The sequence below is a fragment of the Malurus melanocephalus genome, unplaced genomic scaffold (assembly GCF_030028575.1).
Source record: "Malurus melanocephalus ecotype Western Australia unplaced genomic scaffold, MMel_1.1 scaffold_2, whole genome shotgun sequence".
Classification (NCBI taxonomy): Eukaryota; Metazoa; Chordata; class Aves; order Passeriformes; family Maluridae; genus Malurus; species Malurus melanocephalus.
Window position 1 is genome coordinate 8,149,383 of NW_026623234.1, and position 6,000 is coordinate 8,155,382.

The window sequence follows — 6,000 nt, forward strand, 5'->3', positions numbered from 1 at the left end:
AGTAGTAATAATTACATATWAATACAACTTATTAACTAGAAGGCCTACATATAATCAACCTGWTTCACTTTATGAGTCTGATATAAATTTTTGCTCTCCTTCCTACATACTTTTCTTATCTCTTTTTCTCACCCCAAGTTATTTGCTTCATTTCCTTGCTGCATCTTTTCTAGGACACAGATTTATTTCCCATCTTCATGGTAAAGCACATAGCACTTTTTTTCTGGTGCTTCAAATTAATTAACAATAAAATCTTTTCATTACAATCTGATGACAATTTGCTCTCATTTACTGGCACCCCATCCCAGCGCTGTGACCTGAACTGCAGTTTAATCCTTATAGAAATTCAAAGCTTTTACAGCTCAGTGTAGCTACCAGGTTACTGCTTGTAACAGTCCTCTTGGCTGCAAAGGAGAAGCAGTTTGAAACACTCATCTGGCAAAATGATGAAATTCCTGTCTTCCACTATAGAGGAATTTCATGTGAAAACACAACAATCTGGGAAATAACCTGTGAAAAACATCCAACCCAGTTTCTCACACATCCCATAAAAGGAGCTTGCACCCTGCACTGCAGTCTGGGTTTGAACAGAGTGCAATGAAAAATGTTTAACTTTCCTAAAAATCACAGCATTATATTTATTTTTGAAGCTCTATCACTGAAAATAGCTTGGATAATTAATGGAAAACTTTCCAAAACATTCCAGCCCTGGCACTAAGCATGAGAAAGTCCAGGCTGAGGGGAGGCCAGAAATAGGAACCATGGGTCAATCAACTGCAGAGGCACTGCAGTGCTGTTGCAGTGTGCCTGATGCCATAATCTGCCTGCTGGGATCAAGGTCCATCTCCAGGTGGAGAATGGAATGTGCAAAAAAGCCAGGGAAGGGCTTGGAGTTCAGAGGACATCAGGCATCCCTGTAATGTCAGGAGCACAAMCCAGGCAGATCAACATAATATGAAATATTTATAAGTTTCTACCATTTCCATCTGTGTTACGCTGGAACATCTTTACTTCCAGGGAGGTGGGTGAAGCAGACATCAAGGATGGCAAGAATATTTATTGAAATGACAGCCTCAGTGGAATTGCAACCAGTAAGAACTGCTGAGCTGCARCAGGCCAGCAAGTGGCTGTGTCAGTCTGGAACACACCAGGGGCAGCACACAGACAACCCCCTCACTATGACACCGCTTCTGGTTGAAGAATAAGGTACACAGTCTGAGCCTGGCAGCATCCCTCTCTATAAACAGCAATCCAGGCATTGCTAAGCTTCCACAAACATGCTGCTAAATTATTTTGAAGGTCTTGCAGAAACAGAGCTGTTGTCCTTTCCATGACTTTATAGTACTTCTTTAAAAATTCACATTTTAGGACAAATATTTTTATCCCCCACTGAAGGTAAATGCTTTACATGTGCTGAACAAAATGGCCTCCACCACTTTTGCCTAGAAGGGGGGATGGGAATCATGAAGTAAAAAATGTCACTATTAAAAAGATTACCCCTAATTTTTCCTTGTAATTGTCTTCAGTACCTGCATTCACAGTTTGGTAATGAAGAGCTGTCGCTGCAGAGAACAGCAGCCAGAAAAGGGAGTGAGAAATGGGAGAAAATGCTTAAGTCACTCTGAATGGAAGTGGTACTCTTTCATTAGAACACTTGGATGTCTGCAGAGATGCTTAGCACCCCACTGCAGCATTTTGAGATGCAGAGATACATCATGACATGCACATACAAGCATGACATGTGTTTCACACCCTTAGATTAGTTTCAAGTCTAACTCAATTTGCAGCAGACACCACTTTCTCTGGTGCTGGCTAAAGATGAGGAAAATATCTCCCACAGGAGCTAAGAACCATTGCAAGCCTAACCATTATGTTTGAAGGTCACAGCAAGATCCAAGAAATGTGCCACATCTACAGCTACTTACATATGGAATTCCTTTACAAATGTGTCCACTGCAGCACGCCCTTCCCATAGGCAAAGGATGAAAAAGGCTCTGTGCAACAATTATAACCAAAATGTGCCATAATGGCACACTGAAGAACACGTACAGGTTAYTTTACTGCAGTAAAATTTATATAGTCAAAAAGGACCATACCAATAGGTTTGAGTTTTAAAGCCCCATGCACAGCACATGCAATCTCAGCCTGCCAACAGTTATGCTACCATGCATAAGTGTCACACTGGTCTTTCCTGCTTCATTGCCTGGGTTTTTTTCAGCTCCAAGCAGCCAGCTCAGCCTGGTAGGCTTTGTCCCAACTCCAGCCCAGAGCAAGCTCAGACTCCACCATCACAGCACTTCATGAGCTCTTATGTGCCATGTTCCTGTCTCAGCTGCCTCTGTATCTGCATCTCCAGAGATGGGAGGCAGCTCTTCCCTACCTGGCACCCCCAGGGGCAGCTGAGGGAGCAGACACAGAGGGAAGGAGCACCAGGTTCTTTTTATCATCAGGTGCAGGGAGGAGCTCAACAGGACAGATGTGTCTCACAGGCCCATTTGGCCCCCAACAAACTCCAAAGGATGAGTTTGCTTTGACAGCCCTCAGGAACTGCTGCAACCTCCCTAAACAGAGAGAAACAAATGCTCCACTTCTTTCCATCCTGCTTCATCCTCCTTCATATTCTGTGTAGCACCTAGATAAAAAAAAAAAGGTTGGAATAAGCTGAGTGTGATCAACAGTGAAGGAAGAGATGTTTTTGGCTTGCTAGGAAAAAACTTGCCTTAGATAGAAAACTTAAATATCACAGGTTGAAGGTCCTCTGTGATGCAAGGAAGTGGGAAATGGAAGGTTTGAACAAGAAAAGCTGAGAATGTCAAATGGGAATCACAGTGGAAAATATCTGTTGGATCTGGAAATTTGAAGTCCAGCCTYACAGTCTCAGAGGGAGGTGCAACAACAGACTGCTCACCCAAGGAGTGATTTTGAAGAAAACTAGGAATTCCTCAGTCAGGTGTCCCATGCCTTGCAAGGAAAATGCAGGACGCTGTTCCTCTCCCAGGCACACTCAGTACTGCATTGGCTGCTTCAGAACAAGTCTGCTGTAAAGAGGAAGGAGTCCAATTACAAGAGCAAGTGAACATTAGCTGTACGCTAAGGAGCAAGAGTGAGAACAAAAAGTGAATTGCTCTTACTGCAGATAGAACAAAGTGCCTTACAAAAACTTGGTGAATCTGGGGTTGCATGGGTGAAGAAAAATTATCTGCTTTCTGGGGTGCAACTAGCACCRTATCCATCTAAATCGGACATTGTTTTAAATCATCTACAACAGAAATGATTTGTAATGACATCAGACCATTAGGTCATTGTCCATTCATCATGAGTTGGGGCTCACCCAAATTTCCATCCATAGTTGGACCACCAGTCACTACAGTATAAATAACAAAATCTGTAATTCATTTTTGGCTCATATGCAGGTTTTTTTCACTAAAAAACATTAAAAAGAGTGACCTGGCACTGTCTTCCATACACTGAACCAAGGCAAACTGTGCAAATTCWTTTTTTTGCCCCCAGACTGAGCAGAAGTCAAATGAAGCTCTAACCGGTGCACTGAGATTTAGAAGGGTTTGAAAGTACTTTTAACTTTTTACCTCTACTGAATTTGTTATTTCTTGACCTCAGTCCACACTTCCCACTTTGGATGTGGATTTATTGAAGTCAAGACTTCACAGCTTTTAACAAGATTCCGAATATCATTTACGATGCCAGAGAGGTCAGAAATTAAGAACTGGAACATGAGAGACACACCTTAAGGAAAGAACTTCCCTCCCATCTCTGAAGACTGATCAGCTGGGACTCTGAAAATCCTCTTCAGTAGCTTAGTCTCCTCAAAATTCCCCAATCTCACTCTATTTCTGTTGCTCAACCCCCAACTGTTTTGCTGCATTTGGGAATAACATTTTCCAGCCCTGTGACACCATTTCCAGCTGTGCTGCACTTGAGGTGCAATGCCCTACCAGCATCCCACCTGCTGAAGCATGAGCTCAGCTACTGAGGCAGCACCCTGTTCCAAGCRCTTGAAGTTTTAAAAATGACAAGAACAAACTTCCCCATAGGAGCTGAAGGAGCAGTGATACATTTCCTACATTCATGGTGTGTGTTTTGGGTCTCCTCGATATGAAATTAACAGGGAACAGGAGCAACAGGTGAAACTGAGAGGTCTGAAGTGACTGAAGTCAGGAGGTTCATTCCCTGGTACTGCCCCAGCTTGCCTCCGGTGATGTGACAGCCTTCCACCTCAGTTCAGTGACACTCCAGTGCCCAATTCCTCAGCAGGCTCCTTTGTACCACTTTGCTGTGTCTCAGCAGGGATCCAGGCTGCCAGCAGTGCATAAATGCATGTAGCCTGGAGCCTGAGGTGGAGACACACAGATTTAATGCCTTTTATTCTCTTTTGTCAGAAAAATGTAATTTACTTACTAATACTATTCACTGTTAAAAGAGAAGGGCTTGATGATAAAGAAGTAATACTGGTTTAGCATACTGATAGCATTAAACCAGTGCAGCTTCCTCAGGATGAACACAGCTGCTGGATTCGAGGTGTTCATAGCACTGCATTGCCAGGAGAATGAGCTAAAAACCCATCAGGGCTTTGCACCCCCCTTGACACCATCAGCTCACATTTCAGCTAGATAAACAAAAAGACCATCCAAAAGTCCACCTCCAATTAAAGTAATAAATACTGCTGTGCAAGTGAGGTCTAAATTTCTGCCTATCATGAAGAGATGCATCCAGAGGGTCCTCTCCAGATGGTCTGTATGGGCTTAGAAAACAGGTCCCTTGATGCACCAAGTGAGCATTAACAGGCCATAGCTAGTGAACACCATTGACATTTAAATACTTCACTGCTGAAGACACAGCCATGGTGCTCCTCAAGGCTGAACAAATGATACCTGCTCATCTGTCTCCTTGCCACCATTGTCCATCTCCCCAGCTGGCTTGACATCCAGCTACCTTGCAAGTGTCTTGTTCACACAGYGCAGCTGTTGATAGGCAGGCAGTTTCAGTAGGGGCAATAAGGACCACAGAACGCCTTTTTAGTCTCCTTCATGTCAAACCTGCAGAGCAGTGAGGTTAGCATGTATACATAGAATGAGTTTCTACTCTTATGCCACGCAYTGAAATTGGGAGCTCTGGTTATGTGTTTCTGACAATGTTCCCCAACACCTTTTTATGTCACCATCACCACAATCCACTGACAAATACAGAAAGGAGAGTGGAGAAGCCCTTTTTTTCCTTATCAAATCAGCACACCTAGAGCATTGAATCTTTGGGGTTAAAACATGCAGAATAGCTTGTTTACACCAAATCTGCCTGAACACCAGCATTTCATTCTACTCTCTGCATCCCTCATCCTTTAAAGAAACAATCAGCTAGAGAATAGAGTACTTCAAAGTTCACTCCATGTGATGACTTTGAAGTTCTTCCTTGYAAAACACTTTAACTAACTGACAGTTTCTCTATGCAGGAGCCTTTCTGAAGCAAACTGAAGCAGTATTGTATCAATCAGGGTCTTTCCCCCCTCCTCTTCAAACCCTAAATGSAGTTTGGGAATTTGTGTTGGCAGAAACACGTGCAGTCACTTCAGCTGACATTTTTCAGACAGGCAACTCATTGAGAGTCTACTCAGTGCTGGGTATTTAGAGAGGGAAAGGTGAAATTTCATCCTGCTGACCATACAGCTCAGCCCCAGCAAAGCAGGCACTGCCACATGTCTTGGTGATAGGAGGCTTGCTAAAAAAATTCTGGCTAGCTCTCCTCAAACTACCACAGGAAATRTCAGTCAGTTTTCACCCTGAAAACATGAAGTGTGAAAAACTAGCTATCTGGGGAGAACCAAGCTCACACTACTGTCTACTAAGATCAGAGAAACCGTCTTGAACAAACTAGACTTTGGCATCAGTCCAGCACAGCAATTCCTACATCTTCATTCTCGCCCTCATGGATCATATGGGGTATTTTTTGTAGTGTACCTAGCACACAGCACCCCACAGCTTTTGGAGT